This window comes from Ostrinia nubilalis, chromosome Z, assembly GCF_963855985.1.
Source record: "Ostrinia nubilalis chromosome Z, ilOstNubi1.1, whole genome shotgun sequence".
In the NCBI taxonomy this organism is placed as follows: Eukaryota; Metazoa; Arthropoda; class Insecta; order Lepidoptera; family Crambidae; genus Ostrinia; species Ostrinia nubilalis.
This window is the reverse complement of record NC_087119.1, coordinates 25,584,088-25,601,088: the sequence shown is the minus strand read 5'-3', so window position 1 is coordinate 25,601,088 and position 17,001 is coordinate 25,584,088. Positions and strand designations below refer to the sequence as shown.

The window sequence follows — 17,001 nt, the reverse complement described above, 5'->3', positions numbered from 1 at the left end:
TAAGTCTGTATAAACTGGAAGTCAACCCCTCTTATAATTGAATATTAGTAGGATTATACCTATGACCTGTTTAAACCTGATGTTTCTTTCAGAGCGACTAATAAATGATAATTCTCTTTGAGCACGTCTCTATTCTAAATAAATCACATGTGTTGTAGATGTAAACGTAATGGTTTTTCTTACAGAGACGCAATGAAAGTGCGCTATAGATGCATGGGGATGACGATGATAACGGTGAGACGGCCGGGCGAGGTGCTATGGACCCGTGTCGTCACGATCTTGAACGGTAGCGTCTTTTTTTGCTTAGTATAGGCACACACTAGACGACACGCGACAGCGACAGCTCGGCGACTATACGCCTATTCTAGAATTAGCCTATCGTCGCGTCTAAGAATAGGCGCACACCGTTGATTTTTCGTCTGCCGATAGTTTAGTCGGGCAGTTGATCAGTATGGGCATGTATGGGAGTGCGCACACTACGCCGATTCGATTTGGCCGATTCTTCATACAAATTAAAATCGGGCACAACTATCGGCCAACTAAAAATCAACGGTGTGCGCCTACTCTTAGTCGCCGAGTTGTCGCTGTCTTGTTGCCTAGTGTGCGCCTACGCTTAAAGTGGAAGTTTTTTCAACATATTTTTGCTACATATTGTTGTTTTTTTGCAGAGCCATATCTCGCCGAGTTCGACGAGCCCGACGAGCCCGACGAGCCCGTTGAGCCCATTGAGCGCGTCGGGCCCGTTGAGCCCGTCGAGTTCGACGAGCCCGGCGAGCACGTTGAAGTTGTAGAGCCGCCACATCGAATAGACGAGCCCTCCGAGCCCGTCGAGTTCGACGAGCCCATTGAGTTCGTCGATTTTGACGAGCCCGGCGAGCACGTTCAAATTGTAGAGCCGCCACATCGAATAGACGAGCCCTCCGAGCCCGTCGAGTTCGACGAGCCCATTGAGTTCGTCGATTTTGACGAGCCCGGCGAGCACGTTCAAATTGTAGAGCCGCCACATCGAATACGCCTGGTCAGCCAGCCGGGCGAGAATAAGTGGACGGAATACAAAATTTATTATTAAAAAGGGTAAGCCTTTGACATTTTAAGATTTTGCAATACATTTTCTATTACTCCTTTTATTTAATGTAGGTAGTAATATACTAATATTATAGAGCTGAAGAGTTTGTTTTGTTTGGTTGGTAAATCTCGGGATTTATTTATTTTTTGTCGGATAGCCCATTTTATATAGTGGAATGACTTTACCATCACGCTTCGACCAATAGAAGCAGAGCATTAATGAAAATTGTTGCGTAAACGGAAAAAAATACTCAAACTATCTTTACGCGTATGAAGCCGTGGGCACAGTTAGTTTTGTTTTTTTTATAACGATAAATTGATAATACTTTAAATAGCTCCATTTACATTTCATTTGAAGGAAGAGGCCTATCGTACAGAAGCTTATTGTAATTTTTTTTTTGCAGACTGAAGTGTAGCGTGTAGTGAATCGTCCCCTTCCATTGCAGCAGCGTTTTACCACAGAATAAATAATAGTAGTACCTACAGAAGGATTACTCCGCAAGACGATTTAAATAAATATGAGTCTTGCTACCACGCGATACAGTGTTATTCAGCTCGCATAGCACTACGTACCTACAATTTTATTCACCTACAAGTTTTGTCTCTTTCTATCGCGTGTCTCTGAACTCTTCTTACGCTGTTAGGGTTGCTATGCTGTCTAGTGAAAAAATAGAATTAATCTACTTAATTATTTGTAATGAGGTACGTATGTAGGTAAGTATTAGTGTTATTTTACCTTTGTAAAAATAACATTTTAGATATACCTACTGAGGATAAAAAACCACTTATTTTAATACAATGTCTTGATTCATTCCTATTTTAACATAAGACAAATAATTTAAACATACCTACTATCACTGAAGAAAGAATTACATCATACCTACCTACTTACTGCACAAACACGAAACGGCTACATCCTAGAACGAGAGGCGTCCGTCACCCGAAAATCATATTTGTATTTGGCTTTGCACTTTAATCTAATGTTACTCGCTGTACTTTGGCAACAATTTATTTTTTACTGAATATTGTTGGGGTACCTATGCATTATGGTATAAGAACTAGCTTGTCGTAATTTGGTGTATCTGTTACGGCTAAAGATAGGTGTGAACATAAACTTAAGATTAGCCGGCTAAACTTAAGTTTAGCTTCGAGAAGCAGCTAAAGTTCGATAACATGTTAGTTTGCGTCATGATATTCCATCTTTAGCCGGCTAATGTGCACATTAGCCAAAACGATACGGCTAAAAATGTATTCGATGGGCGCGCCAGGCCGGCGGAGGGCTTGAGGGGGCGGTGGGGAGACAACGAATAGCTCCATATTATTTAACAATTGTGACTAGACATTTTTTTAAGTAATTAACACTGAAGAAGTTTTATTTTGTAATTTTAAATACCTACCTACAGAAGATTCTGTAATGACCAAATGGTTCCTTATTATTTTACCTAGATATTGTTTTAAGTAATTAATATTTTGTTATTGTAATAATTGTAATTTTGAATACCTACATAGGTACATAAAAGTATGTGTAATGAAAGTGATTATTTTTTAATAAAGTTTTCGTGTCAAAATAGTAAACATTATTACATTGTTTCCTTTTCCATTTCCTTCTACATTTTTAGCCAAGGGCCTGCGGTTACACTTAAGTTTAGCCGGCTAAAGATAGAAGAAACTAACATTAACACCTCGTCGAAGATAAACTTAAGTTTAGCCGGCTAATCTTAAGTTTATGTTCACATCTATCTTTAGCCGTAACAGTAAAAATAAGTTGTATTCAAAAGAAATTATTTATTAAAGGCAAAACATCAAGTCCCGACGGGCGCGCGCGTGACACTCGACTGATAATACCCGCCGCGGCGGGGCGCTTTGCTGTAGGTACTTCTTTTAGCGGATGTACGGCGCGGAGTGAGCCAGGCCTGGTTTTACTTTTCCAGTGGTTCTCTTAGATTACTTTAAAGGCAAGAAATATTCGTTCATGTTCTTACATTATGTCCATGTTGCGTGTTAATATTTTTTTGTTTGTTTATGCATTGATTTTTCGGTACAATCTCTAAGGAGAATATTTGTTTTTGTTTGTATAAAGTGTTAACTGTAATTGTTATAATATCTATGAATGTTATAAAAAATATTATTTATAGATTGTTGTAGAAGAATACAGTAGGTATTTCTTTGTTTTTTAATTTAGTTTAAGATGTTGAATAAATAACATTAAAACCTTAGGTAAAAGCTGATAAAAATTTAATTGAAGAATTTGTTTATGTTTGATTTATATTTCTTGTCTGTGATGTTAACTATTTCTTTCAATAAATAAAAATCATAATAAATTAGTGGATGGATTTTCATTTTATTAACCTACTAAGTATACAAGGTTATTTTTAGTATATACGAAACCTTAAAACTATTTGTTCAGAATCTATCTTCTATCTATCTTCTATATAAATAAAAATAAATTGCTGTTCGTTAGTCTGATTACAACTCGATAACGGCTGGGTCGATTGAGCTGATTTTGGTTTTAAAGTGTTTGTTGTAGTCCAGGGTAGGTAGCTTATTTACTGCCTTTAAGGCGGAACAGAGTTCGCCGGGTCAGCTAGTCAGTACCTAATAGAATCCATCGCAATATTTTTTTAGTTTTTTTTTTATGTGACAGGAGGCAAACGAGCAGACGGATCATCTGATTATATCAATACACTTATACCAATAGATATACTTCTAACATCCCTTTTTAATAAAATAAATTTCCATACTACCTTGACCCATTTTGGCCATTTTTGTCTGTTTTTGTTAGCATTTATCTCAAAAATTTTCTTAGAAACCTTGCAAGATGTTATGTTCAAATTAAACCTAGTTAAATCAAGTTTCTGGAAAATGTAACTTTTGTTTAAACTATCAGTTCTAAACATGCAGAAATCCATGTCTTGTAACTGCCGATTTGTAAGCAAAAAAATAACCCTTTTTTGTTTATCTCTCATTCAAATTCCATTGTGATTACACATGAACCACTTATATCCTCGTCCACTGATATAGGTACTCAAGTTACTGTAAACATCTGTTTCAATACTCTAAAGCTTTGGTCCCAATAAATAAATATTTTTTGTCGAGCTCAGTTTTTATGGTACTCTGAGTACTGAGTTTTTCTATGAAAGTTTCAAACATGTTTTGTTGATGAAATTTGTATGAAGAGGGTTGGTTTTTTTGTATCTGATCTGTTAAAATATGTGTTGGGGATTAAATTAAATACATAATACAGTCAAATATTCGTTATTATTTCTATAATTCTTAAAACTAAGTTTAAATCGTTGCAATTATTTGGTGTAGTATACAAGCTTTATTATAACATTTCTGTTGGAAAAACTTATTAAATTAGGTCAAGAAACTAATACAGAGTATTCTGTAAAAATATCATGGCTTAGATCCTAATATAACCGAAGATAATTGAGTTTTTATGAACAAGGGCGTAAAAAAAACCCCTGTCTGTGGCGTGGAGCATTTGATCCACACATGCATGGCGGACCAGCTCGGAGGGTCCCTACTAAAGTGAGTATTAGAGAACGAGACATAACTCTACTTTATTTCAACCGTAGATAAAGGCTGAATTTCAATATTTAGACCTAGGATCTAAAGGTTTCTGCCAACTCATGCATTATATCGAGCCATACATAATAAGCCTCCGTGTCAGGTGAGGAGCTGGATGAGGATCTTAAGGTGTATTTATATCTGTCTGACATGTCATGTCGTGACGCATCAGAACTGAATCGGTTTCATACATTTCAGAAGCCACCACGACACAACACTTCTAGTTTAAACATTTGCATTCTGCTACCGTTATAATGCGTCACGACACAACTCGCCAGACTAATATAAATCCACCTTTAGACTTTCCCTGCAGTACACCCACCCTCACCAAGCAACCTTGATCAATACTCTTGCACAAGCGCTTTGTCGAAAATACTGTCACCATAATTTAAACCTTGTTCGCTTAATATAAGGTCGAAAAGCTATGACACACCTACGCATGCGTAGCGTCTTCAGGCTGAAGAAGTTTCTAGCAATAAAATGGCGGGCTGTATTTAAAACAAAGTAAACAATTTAAAAATTCAGATTTTAGAATTTTCGCAGAAATTAATACTTAGGTATAGGAATGTATTTTGATGCCTGAAAGTCCATTTTAAGAAAAAAGTGGGTTATTCGGGGCCTGAAAACAAAGTACAAGATCCTTAAAGATTTTAGATTTCTAAAGTAAGTTTAGAGTCTAAAATTTACAGTCATCGTAGAAGATCTCATTCTCATTGCCAATATAGAATATTATCGTGAATTATGTATGTTATGGCTGCAACAGAAATACACAATTTGTAAAAAATGTAACTTCATGGGACACTGAAACCTAGCCTAGGTGGTACACCCAGCCACCTGGATCAATAGTTTCATGCATGCGCACACTATAATAGGCTAGATGACAAAATTTCAATTATTTGTCCGTCATACAGATAATTAGAAAATATTAAACTATATTTTTTATTTTCTTTCATAATTAAATAATACCAGTGCTACATCGAGTTGAAATGGCGCGATACGTCACGCTTGAGTAGAAGTGACGTCACGCGACATTTCAACTCAATATACCTAATACTGTAAATAATCGATTATGGAAAAAATTGTCTGACGGACTGAATAGAATTTCGATTTCATTACCCAGTCATCATCCTTATTAAGGGTGTGGCAGGAAGCGCAACAAAGAAATTTAGCTTTTTCTAAATCTATGAATGTATATTAATAGATAAATATTTACAAAAAAAGGAAAACAAATAAATAAAAAGTTACAATGGTATCATCTTAAAAAGTGTCCCCAGATCCGTCAATTTTCTAATTATTAATTTTAAAAAAAATGTATTACCTATCTCTAAATTTTAATCAGAAAATGGAAGAAAATAGTCACTTACTTCATATGGGAAAAAACAAAAATAACAACATTGGTAACCTTTTGTATAAAACCTAAAACCTTTGCTATGAGTTTCATCTTCACAGGTGTGGCCTTACTACAAGTAGTAGACGACTCTGTGATCTGACTCTATCGAACGTATTCACAAACGATGCTTGCTTAAGTGAAGCAGCAAATCGAACACACAGCTTTGAATAGAGCTCTGTGATTGGTTCATTTGTCACCCTGTGCATCCACGCGCACTGTGAGACCTCATAGTAATGTCTGTGAATACAAGCGTATGATTTTTCGAGGACAATACATTAATTATGTATTTTTACGGAACAGAAATCAAGACAAGGTGGTCTATGTAAATGTAGAGATTAGTAGAGAAAATTACTTTTTTAAGTCTCCTGGTTTCTTCATCCAGCTATTTATTTTAACTAATTAGATGGCCGTAACAATAGAATTATGCACTTACTTGAGCTTGAAAAATATCACTAAAATTCTAGATCATAATAATGAATAGGGAAAATATTTACGATTGCTCTAAATCTAGTTTAAGTCGAGATTAAAACAGTTATTCCGGGGATAACATTTGTTATCTATTGTTCGGATTATTTATAAAGATTTAAAAGATATTTCTTAATCCCAAACGCGGAGTGCGGCTGCAGCTTTAAACGATTATTAAAAATCATCATCCAAGCGTACAATTACAGTTTCAAAAGATCTTTTTTTATACTCTCCACTACAATATTTCACCCAGTACTTCACAGAGCCCTTACAAAATGTAATAACCATTGTAACACACTGATATTACCGCCTGTAACGCCCCTGGGTCTGCGGGTGTCTATGGGCGACGGTAATCACTTACCATCAGGTGATCCGTCTGCTCGTTTGCCTCCTATCACATAAAAAAAAATATTATGTCTGAGATAATCCTTGTTCAATGACGTATTTAAAAAGACCCTTTATTATAACCAGTATTGAAAGAGACCCTTAGAATGCCGTTAAGGCTAACTGACATAAAAATAGGGTCTGAATTCTAGACCAGACTTCAAAAGATGCAGGTATTATAAGTGTTTCCAAATTATTATCATGGGAACAGATGGTCAAAGGCCAGCTGCAGTGTACCAGCGGTCAACATTTTACGTAGACTTGCGCATTGACAAAATACTTAATAGTTTCAAAAAATGTTTCATTTTAATATTTGAACATTTACAGTTATTTACAATTAATCTATAGTGAAATAAAAAAAAATCAAAACTATATACAAAAGTAATATTTACAGAAAATAAAAGTAAAATAAAAAGAATTAAATAATTGAAACTAAAGAGCCAGGGCAACTTTGCACGGGCGCTATATGAGCGATTTCGTTTTAAAGATAAAAGAAAATTGCTTGTATAATTATGTTATGATTTTACACCTGTTCTAAAAATAAACAACCCTCTTATTCAGTCAGACAATTATACTAAACATCACTTAAAACTCTGCCCTTATTTTATTATTTAGAAATTTAGAGATGGATTGGCTCTGAGAGACAAACTTAGGCTACCTTTTGTTGGAAAAATCACACATCAAACTCATAATTTCATATTTTGGAGATACAAGAACTAAGTCATAGTAGAGTCAGTAATAAAATACATAATATCCAAATAATTATAAGTCAATTATGTATAGATAGTAGCACACGTTACTAATAAGTTACTACTCGAAGCGCTGGTAGGGCCCAAAAGATAGGGAGACATGTAAAGTGCCCCATAAGGGCTACCTTTTCTTTTTTCTTTTTTACTACATTTTGACGTTCATAAGTGCCACTTGTAGTCTAAACTGATAAAATATTTTTGATTTTGATTTTTTGATCTTGTAGTCACTTATTTATGACGTCATCGAAATCAAATACATACCAGTCTTGCATTTTTTATATGATATCATATATCATTGGAATGAAGAGAAGCTAGAGATGTTTAGAACATTGGCAATTCATTATCACCATTCATTTTTTTAAAACGAATTCTAAGTTGATTTTTTTATCGTGGTTTGTACTTTTGTTAAACTTTGACAGATCGTAATTAGCTATCCAATCATTATCTGGATCTGAAATTATTTTATTTTATTTAAGACCTATTCGATATTAATATCAAATAAAAAAATCGGTTGAAAACATGCGAGCATAAAAATTAAAGCAGTTTTCATGTCAAACGGAAAAAAATATAATAAAAACAAAAAAATCAATTAAAAGAACAGTAGCTCACTTAGGGTCAAATGGGCGAACTTGTATTCTTAAAATGACCTTACCTATACACCCACGAAGTTTGTCTAACCTTCCGCCAAACACCCTGTCCAGTATTATTGAAAACAAATGACTTTAGATATCGTCGCCGTATCGGCTATCTGAGTACAAGCACGTACAAGTAGCGTTATTTGTTTTTAGGATTTATGTACATACGATAGTCTAACAAATCTAATACGCGAAAAATCTCCAGATTTATTATGTCTATTTTTTCTTCAGTAATTTCCGCCATGCTATCTGACTCTCCAACGAGTATATTCAATCTTTTGTCCCTTTCCAAGGATTTTGGGTCTAACCACCCTAAAAATCAATACAGTTGTCTGGGCAAGGTACTTCCCTCATAAAGCCCTCGCTAATCATCTCGTCCCTTTGTTCCCAAAAGTTTGGGGGTCGGCCAGGGTATATAAGGGCAGGAGAGGGGACGACGCGCACAGTTACTAACTGACTCTATATACGTGAGCACGTTCAAAGTAACAGCAAAATATTAAACAAAATGTCTCCATTAAAATACAATTTTGAAGTCAGTGACAGTAATTCCTGCCGAAAAAGAAGAATAAAGAAAAATAAGCAGTCGCATTAGACCTTGGTAAGTATTTTTTAATTTATTTTATTTTTGTGAATTATTTTTTGTCATCATTACCTGTTTTCATATTTGAAAAATCATAAAATATTAGCTCCTTAAATGTATTTTTTGTTGTAAAAATCTGTATTCTATGCAACTCGAATTGCGTCACCATTGCACGGCTGAAGTCATGGTATCGATTTCCAAAATGGCGCGCCTTTGTCTCTTTAGGCAGTATGTGCGAATTATTCATACAAAAGTGATACTGAAGTTGTACAAAGCTAATTAATGCCTAATAATTACCATTGCTTCGAATTAGCAGTGTTTTTGAAGCATAAGCGAAATTTTCAATTAAATACTGCATTACCTACCCGCGCTTAGAACCGCCCGCCCACGCCCGCCCTGCTAGGTGGCGCTTTAAGGCGTGTATATCGATCGGGCCAGCGACGCTCCCTTATTCTAGCACTTGTATGACTTTAGCGAAATAATTTTACTTTGACAGATTGTTTTGTGCAACGAAGCTAATGCACTTTTAAGTTACTAGTATGATTATGCGATCATCTTTAAGCAATAATTTTATCTTTAATTTTTTTTAAATTAAAAGCATCGGAAGCGCGAGCCAAAAAATATTTTTTCGAAAACAGGTCATGATTCGTGAATAAAAATGTATTTTTAAAGAAAAACTTTATTGTGCAATAATATTATTATTTATTTTTTAAGATTTAGGTTCAAAACTTTTATTTTATATACGATCCAAAAAATTAACCCCAAACTTAAGCCCTTTAATAAATATAAATTAAGAATAGGTAGGTAAATAAGATAATTAAAATTTGGATTTGTCTCATTTTTCTTCTTTACTCTGTGCGCAAAATAATTACGTCTTTCCTTAATAATTCACTGTAATACTCTTAAAGAATTAGTCAAGTTTACGCAAACTTTGTTCGGAATTTTTCAGAGAAACCCTTCAAATGATAGCTTTCGAAGTGAGACAACTCAGAAATTTTATAAAACAATATCTCGAAACACAAAACTTTTATAAAATTTTACATTTTTTGTAACAAAACACAAAACTACAAGATCGTTCGACAGTTTCCAAGCAATAAAACATAAACTAACAAAACACATTGTGAACATTCTATCATTATGTCTTGTTCTACAAATGCTAACAATTTTTCCCCATTTCAGCGTACGAAGGGGGAGTAGAGTTGTCTGCGCCCGCGTCGATTTCGTCTCCATGAAACGGATAGAAAGGGACTGAGCGAGTACCTTTTCATGGGAAATTGCTACCCCGATGTTTGCTACTGCTAACAGTAAGTAATATTGTGCAGATTTAATTAATATTTAATTTTCAAATGTTTGTAATTTTTTATACCTATACAGGGTGTTAGGTAAATGGGTATATGAGCCGATACTAGCCCATGTTAACATGGGCATATAAATGGTATGGTGAAGTCAGAAAATTGATAGCTTCATTTTAATTTTTTTAATTTTCATACAAAATAAATTTTATAAAATCCGATTTGTATGAAAATTTAAATAATTAAAATAAAGATATCAATTTTCTGACTTCACCATACCATTTATTTGCCCATCTTAACATGGGCTAGTGTCGGCTCATATACCCATTTACCTAACACCCTGTATAAACAATATATTTGCATACTTAATGTGATAGGTAGGCAATAAGGTGAAACATTTACCTACTTCTCCAAACTACTGTACTGTCTGTATGACCCATATTGAGCACATAAGGATTTTTAATGATTTGATTTTTAGAAAGAAGAAGATTGAAAATAATTTCATTTCGCAATGAAAAACATAGTTAAAAAAATAAGAAAACGAAACGATAAAAGTTATAAAAAGGTCCCCAACCCAATATATATAAACCTATGGAAGCAAAACTATGGAATCACTTACATGAAGTTGTTTCCACGCGATCTTGTGTACTAACGAATTTGTTAGTACAAAAAAGTGGCACCATTTTAAAGATTAAACTTATACCAAATTCACCATTTTAAATTGATACCAAATTCATTTAAATCACACCAGTATTCAAAAAGATATCGCGGCTGATGTGAAGAAGTAAGGAAAAAGACATGACGTATCAACTGTCTGATACGTCGCGAGTTACGGCCCATTTACCCCCTATAAAAGCACGTGTTTTCGGATTTTTGCTTTCACACGTTGATCCATACACATCTCAGCTTCTTTTGACACTTTACCTGGGATTCTACACCTTCAGAAGCAGCACAAATCCTTGCACTATTGCAAGCAGGGCTCAGCCAGCGGGCTGTCGCATGTCAGCTCCACATAAGCCAGTCCTGGGTTTCGAAAGTTTTAAGACGCTTTCGCTTTCGAGACCAAGTTCTGAACAGCGCCAGTGCACATCACAGAAGGATGACCGTTTTTTCATGCCAACCTCTCTATGAAATCGTCATTTGACTGGTATCGACGTCCAGCAAGAGCTCAGAAATGTTCGTAGGATAGCTGTTAGCGTGTGGACAGTTCGTCTAAGATATAAGCAATAGAATTTGACTCCAAAAAGGCCTGCCACAGGCTCGAAACTGACGGCAGGTCACCGATAAGCACGCTTTCAATTTGCTCGTACACATCTCGATGGGAAGTCGAGCAAGCCACCCCGATAAGCCACTGTTTCAGCGAACCAGCACTGCACAAATCGCTCCCCAGGCTGCCTATAGACCCGACCTCTTCAACTGCTGCACTGCAAACACAGTCTGCATTCATCGGAGAACAAAACTCGCCTCCATTACTCGCCTACCCATCAAAATAAGTGCGAGTTAATTGAAAGCGTGCTTGTCGGTGACCTGCCGTCAGTTTCGAGCCTGTGGCAGGCCTTTTTGGAGTCAAATTCTATTGCTTATATCTTAGACGATCTGTCCACACGCTAACAGCTATCCTACGAACATTTCTGAGCTCTTGCTGGACGTCGATACCACTCAAATGATGATTTCATAGAGAGGTTGACATGAAAAAACGGTCATCCCTCTGCGATATGCACCGGCGCTGTTCAGAACTTGGTCTCGGGATAAAGCCACCAGTCTCCCGAAAGCGTCTTAAAACTTTCGAAACCCAGGACTGGCTTAAATGTGGAACTGACGTGCGACAGCCTGCTGGCTGAGCCCTTTTTGCAATAGTGCAACGATTTGTGCTGCTTCTGTAGGTGTAGAATCGCAGGTAAAGTGACAAAAAAAGCGGAGATGTGTATGGATCAACGTGTGAAAGCAAAAATACGAAAACACGTGTTTTTATAGGGGGTAAGTAGGCCGCAACTCGCGACGTATCAAACAGTTGATACATGTCTTTTTCCTTACTTCTTCACATCAGCCGGGATATCTTTTTAAATACCGGTGTGATTTAAATGAATTTGGTATCAATTAAAAGGTAAAAGTTAAATCTTTAAAATGGTGCCACTTTTTTTGTTACTAACAAATTCGTTAGTACACAAGATCGCGTGGAAACAACTTCATGTAAGTGATTCCATAGTTTTGCTCGCGAGTGTAGTATTTTTATTGTTTTACTAGCGGCCGCCCGCGACTTCGTACGCGTGGATCCCGTTTTACCCTCTTACGGGTTGAATTTTTGAATTTCCCGTTTTAGTGAACGCCCACGTATCTAAAAGGAACCCCCATGCAAAATTTGGGCCTCCTAGCAATTGTAGTTTCTGAGATTTCGTGATGAGTGAGTGATTCAGTGACCTTTCGCTTTTATAGATGTAAATGTACCAATTTCTTTCCTTCTTTCTAACATGTTATTGGTTTTTAAATATATTAAGTAGAAGTAGGACATAATATGTTTTTGACACTAAAGTCCTATACGAAGGACAGAGTGCGAAACAAAACGATATAAGGGATATCGATAAATAAACATTATAATAAACATTTATGACTATGACTATGACTATGGATGTTTTAACGTTACTTAGATTATTTACTAAGCTTTATACGCATTAGCGCTTACATATTTTGCGCGCAACTTGGCTCAGACAATAAAATAAAATAAAACAAATGATGAATAATACATATGAATATCAAATGACGTGATAATTACCTTTTGTAGGTAAAGAAGCCAAAGCTAAGCAAGAACGACTAACACAAGAACTGGGACGCCGCACAGTGGTCCCGATTTAATAAAACATGGACATTGATGCTAGAGGCACGAAAATTTTTTTGATGGTTACTGCTATGATAACTAATAAGGCAAAAAAATATTACAATCCTACGACGTCTATTTCGTAGTAAAAAAAAATATATAGATATTTTTTGTATGGAAGAAATTACGTTTCTGTCAATTTTTCGAAATTCTTTAACGATGTCAAGATGCCGATCACACATGTTATAAAACAAGTGATTCTGAGTATTTCATGCGAAGATACTTGTCACTTATCTCTGCGTACTTTTGAGTTATCGAGGGTTGAAAAATCGATTTTTTTATATTAAATATTTCCACGAAAAATTGCCAGAATTACAATATGGTGTATAAGGGACACTTTTGATGACACATAATAACGACTCGCACTCGCGCGCGCTCGTATGCATTAACTTTTATTAAAATAAAAAAAAATTAAGGGAAATACTTAATACAACGTTGTATGTATGGGTCAGCTGGCCGTCAAAAAGTAGCTTATACGAGAGGTTTCCCAATTTACAATATGTCCATCATTGATAACTCACACAAATATCGTCTCTCTCTGAAGGATAACAAGTTTTTTTTGTTTCCAGAAGCTCTTGACAGGATGGAAGCCCATAAATACTCTCTGAAGCGAGAATGAATCTCAAATTGCGATATTGCCATTTTGACAAATTACATGATGTAACTAGCGCTAACGTTTATCTTCAGGTAGACACAGTTTTAAGTTAAAAGATTGTCTACTATTTCACACTGTTCTTCATTTTGGAACAGTTCTTTGATTATAGGTAGTCGCTAATTTCGTTTTGTTAGACTCTTTCAGTTTAGCACATAAAGCGTAAACTAATTCCTCCTCAGAATGATCTAAAAGTGTTAGAGAGCGCCTCTTCTTCTGCAGAAGAAGAATTTTGCATATATCTTCAAAAGGTTTTTTATTTATACTAAAAGTCGATGGTTGCACATCTACTTCCGCAGTCTCATTAACTGGAGCGTCTTCCTCAGTATTAACGTTGTCTATGCGTTGTGTTAACTCGGTAAAAAACATTGTTTAAATCTATATTTTTACAATTCGGCCAGACAATTTCAGAGTCTAGCCAATGCGAATTCTGGTGCAAAAATGTGTAAAATTACGACTTAATTATTTGATAATTACTCAAATCTTCGGAAGACAATTCAATGCCAATACGTTCGTCATTTTAGTCTGAAATGGTCTGGCCGAAATGTAAAAATATAGATTTAAAAAATGTTTTTTTACCGAGTTAACACAACGCATAGACAACGTTAACACCGAGGAAGACGCTCCAGTTGATGAGACTGCGGAAGTAGATGTGCAACCATCGACTTCTGGTATAAATAAAAAACCTTTTGAAGATTTATGCAAAATTCTTCTTCTGCAGAAGAAGAGGCGCTCTCTAACACTTTTAGATCATTCTGAGGAGGAATTAGTTTACGCTTAATGTGCTAAACCGAAAGAGTCTAACAAAACGAAATTAGCGACTACCTATAATCAAAGAACTGTTCCAAAACGAAAAACAGTGTGAAATAGTAGACAATCTTTTAACTTATAACTGTGTCTACCTGAAGATAAACGTTAGCGCTAGTTACATCATGTAATTTGTCAAAATGGCAATATCGCAATTTGAGATTCATTCTCACTTCAGAGAGTATTTATGGGCTTCCATCCTGTCAAGAGCTTCTTGAAACAAAAAAAACTTGTTATCCTTCACAGAGAGATGATATTTGTGTGAGTTATCAATGATGGACATATTGTAAATTGGGCAACCTCTCGTATAAGCTACTTTTTGACGGCCAGCGGACCTATACATACAACGTTGTATTAAGTATTTCCCTTAATTTTTTATTTTATTTTATTAAAAGCTGATGCATACGAGCGCGCGCGAGTGCGAGTCGTTATTATGTGTCATCAAAGGTGTCCCTTATACACCATATTGTAATTTTGGCAATGTTTCGTGGAAATATTTAATATAAAAAAATCGATTTTTCAACCCTCGATAACTCAAAAGTACGCAGAGATAAGTAACAAGTATCTTCGCATGAAATACTCAGAATCACTTGTTTTATAACATGTGTGATCGGCATCTTGACATCGTAAAAGAATTTCGAAAAATTGACAGAAACGTAATTTCTTCCATACAAAAAATATCTATATATTTTTTTTTACTACGAAATAGACGTCGTAGGATTGTAATATTTTTTTGCCTTATTAGTTATCATAGCAGTAACCATCAAAAAAAATTTCGTGCTTCTAGCATCAATGTCCATGTTTTATTAAATCGGGACCACCGTGCGCCGATCTATTATAGTTTAACTTAGTGTAGTATGTTTGTATATATTTGTCATATTTGTTAGGTTTTTCACCCTATTTGGGGCATTTCAGGGTAAGAAAACCATGAAATGAGTTGGTAGACATCAGTATACAGCTTGCAAGAGTCATAATTATTATAATATACATTATAGTGTACTCGTACGAGTATGTTTACCCAAAATTAACGCAGGTTTTGAATTAGCTAGAAAACATAGTGTTCGCGCCTAAAAAATACGAACGAACGAAGAGCGGTGAAGGCAGCCAAAGATTGACGATCGGGCGCGCTCGGCAGTGTTCGGTTTTTTCTTGGCGGCTTCATTCTCTTTCCCGGCCAATTGGAAAAATTCTGCAAATCATCAAACGTACGGTGAATATTACATAATACAAATAATGAACGTACCTACATAGACTAAATATTTACAAATAAAAAATATGTCCCAAATCGCTGTCCAAACAACGCGACATGGTGCCCTGAATGCTGGCTACATTTCCGCGCTGAATGGCCAAACTGATTCGTTTGACAAGAAATGCGCCATCTATTCCATCACCTGTACTGTACAGTACAGATCTTCACTGGAAGGCAGCGCTGCATTAGTTATTAAATCTATTAAGTTTTGTGCAGACAATTACAATGCAGCGTAGAAACTTCTATGTGATAGATACAAAAAAAAAGGTTGTTGATTAACAATCACATGAAGGCCTTATTTAGCTTTGAAATACTAGCAAGAGAATAATTTACAATATTTACTGAACACAGTGACATACGGCACTACGACAGCACCTTTCTTGAGCACTCGTTGCCTGCAATAAGAAGTTCAGGAAGTAGGTAGGTGCAAATATAAAAAAATGTAATAGAACTATTAGTATAAATATAGATAAAATCAAGTCATTGCAAGGTAAAAATGGTCGAAAAAATTGCAAGCTGGACAAGTTAAGTTTGAAAAATAAGAGTAGGCGCACACCGTTGATTTTTAGTTGGCCGATAGTTGTGCCCGATTTTAATTTGTATGAAGAATCGGCCAAATCGAATCGGCGTAGTGTGCGCACTCCCATACATGCCCATACTGATCAACTGCCCGACTATACTATCGGCCGACGAAAAATCAACGGTGTGCGCATACTTACTCTAAATGGGCTTGTAACTATGTACAAACTAAGCCATCTTCGGGCACACCAGCGCCGCCAAGACAGCTAGGAGTCGGACTGGTCGCCATGGCCGAAATCGATCGGATGGATCATCATCACAAACTGAGCTCGCAAACATTCTTTATAATGTTATTAATTTTATTTTTACTGTATTAGTATAGATAAAATTTGTAGGTACTGGAGATTGCAAGTTAATACTATGAATAAGGAATATTTTTATAAAATAGATTTTAAGTTGGTTGACTTTCATATGTTTGTATAAATAAAATATGTATGATTTAAAAATTATTTGTCATTTTCATTATCTACCCTCCCATTTTTAGAAATAGCATAATTTTATTATGTGAATATTACTTCTAGATTACTATTCTAAAAACGTAATTTATTAAAGATGGAAAAAGTAAAGTAACATGCTCAAAGGAATTTTTCCATAACTTCATGATGCAAATTCCCATGAAAAGTTAACGATTTACGTTGTTTTAAGCAAAGTACATAATTTTGATTGAGAATATTGCTAAACTGGTCGAAGTAATGCTGAACAGGCTATAAAG

At 35.5% G+C, this 17,001-nt stretch overlaps 1 protein-coding gene across 1 annotated transcript in view; it reads right to left on the bottom strand.

The window, feature by feature from the left end:
* Window positions 1-400: 400 nt before the first annotated feature.
* LOC135086971 (biogenesis of lysosome-related organelles complex 1 subunit 2) overlaps window positions 401-17,001 on the bottom strand; it is a 94,292-nt gene continuing 77,691 nt past the window's right edge. Inside the window, exon 5 of the transcript XR_010260650.1 lies at window positions 401-565. The gene's annotated coding sequence lies outside the window, so the exon portion shown is untranslated. The remainder of the gene's footprint in view (window positions 566-17,001) is intronic.